Source organism: Scleropages formosus, chromosome 24 (genome assembly GCF_900964775.1).
Source record: "Scleropages formosus chromosome 24, fSclFor1.1, whole genome shotgun sequence".
Taxonomy (NCBI): Eukaryota; Metazoa; Chordata; class Actinopteri; order Osteoglossiformes; family Osteoglossidae; genus Scleropages; species Scleropages formosus.
Genome location: NC_041829.1, coordinates 1341432 through 1345164, shown reverse-complemented (window position 1 = coordinate 1345164; position 3733 = coordinate 1341432).

Here is a 3733-nt window from a genome sequence, read left to right as displayed (position 1 = left end):
TGCTCAGCTTCCACTAATCACACACAACCTGTTCATCAAAAACAGCTGCATTAATTTTTCAAAAGTACAATTTTTAACTGGAGTGTATGAAGTAAATACATCTGCATATTTCCTATCAGAAAGGACAACACTGAAACAGTTTGTGCAAAGACCGACCAAGTGTGAGATGTTTGCATTTGCAAAACGAAGGTCTGACGGTCTTACTTCATGTCAAGACGACCCCCAGGTCCAAACACGTGACAATCAAACCTGGCCACAGTGGAATCACCAAGCTCGGGACCATTTTTTCGAAGCTCCGTAGCAGAATCTATTAGCTGTCTGACAGAAATACACAGTTTATCAACTGGTCATGAGTGCAGGAAGTGGAAAAACTGACCAGCATAACTTTCAGCTCCCACATCCCAGCATGTCAGTACTCGTGACAGAACTTCCAAGAGCTCCAAGCCCACGCTCACACACTACCAAACACACACGTTGAGGCTTCCTGCAGAGCCAACTTGAGCACTGCCTGAGTGTAATAAGTAACTCCATTTTATTTCTATTAAAAAAAATATCCATCCAATTTCAATAACGGTTTGTCCTGAGCAGAGTCGCAGTGAACCAGAGCCTATCCCAGAATCATTGGGCACAAGGCTGGGGGGGTACAGCCTGGACAGGAAGGCAGTCTATCGTAGAGTTGCCCCCCCACACCCACCCACCCACCCACCCACACACACACACACAGGACAATTCAGTCATCAAACCACTTGAGCTGCAAGTCTTTGGACTGTGGGAGGAAACCCACACAGACATGGGGAGAACACACAAACTCCACATAGACTGAGCAGGAATCGAACCCACTCTCTCTCACACTACCCAGGTGCTATGAGAGAGCAGTGCTCCTCTTTGCATCACCGTGCTGCCATAAGAATGAACAAATTCAGCTTCATAAATTTGACATCACTGCTCTTAATTCAGGGAAAGTTCCCATTTGCACTCAAGGCCACATGACTGAGAAGAGATGGGTCGAACCTCTATGCTCAAATACTGCGGTAGGTCGGTAGAGTCAAGTTTTCCCAATGTACCTACGCTGCAGGCAGCTGCTGTGTGTTCAAGAGACCTTGAAAGGACACTCGACGCCCCTTTGAGGGGAGACCACCTTTCCTGCTCTTCTCTCGCTACTAAACTCATGATCATGCCTGACATTACCCCTCACTCTTTATTGTAAATTACGAAGCGGCAAATTGCCGTTTAACATTATTAGTGGAACTCATTAGTGTGGAAAATAGAATTGGAGTTTTCATTACAGCAGAAAGACGGACCAATTAACCAAGACCTTACGCACGCAGTTGGCAGAGTCGCCTCACCTTCGAGACACGATTCCTCGCGATGACATCACTGCCATCTCCTGCAGCTGAAAAATGCTGAAATGTGAACTTAACTGGATCTAAAGGAAATGTTGTTCCTTGCTTGCTTTACTTGAGCATTGAATAATCTTAAAACTGCAAACTATTTTCAAACAGAACATTTTGCGTTTTTTTTTTTTTTTTTTTTTTTTTTTTTTTTAAACGATGTCAAGGAGGAATTTGGAGAGTTACTTTTGCCTTTTAAACACTGGAATTTGCAGAGAAATTAGCACCAGCCTCTCTCACATGTGTTGGGTTACTGTGGTGGCAATAATGGATGGAAGGAAATCCATAAACTGTACACATTTGAGCACTTGTGTACACACACACACACACACAGTTCAACTTAGTCACAAACTCAGCCAACAGATGTTGTCAAGGCAAGGGGAAGCCCAAATTAAAGATAATGCAACATGAACACTCATGGACCTGGAGCTACACAACTGTGCTAACAAGATGCCCATCATTTTAACCACAAAACACCCAAAAACTTCAAAATCAAGCATACCTTGCATTTACATAACAGCAATCCTCTGAAAGTTTTTTAATTTTTAAAAACACAGATTTATGATCTCTGACATCTTTTTTCATAAAGAGTGAAAATGGTCTGATACACAATTTGTTCAATACCCTCTGAAGTGACCTCAGATTTAAAGGAGTAACTACCACCATAGAAGTGCTTTGTAAAGAAATCAACAGTCACTAACAATGTGGCTCAGCAACCATTTGATAATTGCTACATCAACCTGGCACGTAAGATACACAAAACAAAAGCTCTTTCCTCCCATAACTATTCCTATCAACATGAACGCCTCAACAAAGCATGCAAAACACCACATCCGCACAGCAAGGAGCTTTAAAGTGAAAGGAAGACCAATTGCAGTGTACAAATCTGATTGGGCAGAGCAGTGCTTCTGTAACTGGCATGAGCCATCGGCAGATCAACCAGCAACAAGTAAACATGAAGTGGCAGTATGGCTGAGGGGGGTTCAGCACCACTACTTCCAAGCACTTCCTGGCCTACAGACTACAAGCAGTGTCCACACCGAGGCCTGAACATCAGGTTCTCTAGCCACCCATGCATCTGACCGTAACCCTAATTCACACACTCGTACCCATCTTAGGCACAGTGAAATGGTTAAGTGCTCTGAAAGGGTTGCTTATTACCAACACTAAAATTCAGACCAATTGTACATATTTACACACTTTCTTCAAGGTCCATATCTGTTAGAGTCACAATTCTTCATGGAAAGAATGGGAATTTTAACTCATGAAACCAAGAAAGGCTACAGCTCTGAAGGCAAGCATGAGGAGGCATAGGCAGCACTTTATTACTTCCTTTTTTCCCCCCTCCCAAGAAAATTTTATATACCAATATACCTTTCTGCATAATTAAGAGTACCAAGGTCTTAGGTCAAAGGACTTTACACTGTACCAATCAAATCCCCTGTAACTACAAAAGATTTTCATCCCTTTCTCTTCACAAATAAATTAAAATTAGGAGTTGAAAACCAGTTACTCAACTTAAATGATGACACTTCAGTAATCCTGTAGAGTGCATACCACACATAAGCAACTGATTACTGATGAAATGCTGCACCAAAGGTAAAAAAAAATCTATATAGTCAAGCCACATAATTGCTATAAAAAGCATTTACTGACTCATTTGAAATCCAATACTGGGTTGGACCGGGTCCTGCTCTCTGGTGGGTCTGGGGTTTGAGTCCCGCTTGGGGTGCCTTGCGATGGACTGGTGTCCCGTCCTGGGTGTGTCCCCTCCCCCTCCGGCCTTACGCCCTGTGTTGCCAGGTTAGGCTCTGGCTCCCCGCGACCCCGGATGGGACAAGCAGTTCAGAAAATGCGTGTGTACTGTTGCCAATGCAAAATTGCACTGAGACACAGTCATACTCAAAAACACCAAACAGACAATACTGACAGTGAAGAATGTCATCTTTGGGATCAGTGGGTTTGGATATATTTGTGGAAGTTTTTCTTCTAAATCTTACTACAGAGCTATTCAACTTCAAAAACAGCCAGCACAAGGTTCTCCAAGACAACTGAATATCTAATCTGGGTAGTTTGTATAAATCTTGTTCTACTGTTTTTTCCTTAAAATGCCACACAAAGTCAGTTATGTAACATCTGAGTATTTATGGCATGTGCTGCTTAAAGTTGGCTATTGAGCGGAACTGTGGACATTTTAAGTGGAAGGGTTAAGCAACCGCACATAGCATGGAAGAGAATGTGCCATTTCTTTTGGATTTTCCTTCGTGTCTCACACACAGGCTATAGTACACAAGAGAAAGTTCCCACTTCTCTACAAAAACACAATTCACATAAGTCTTGCA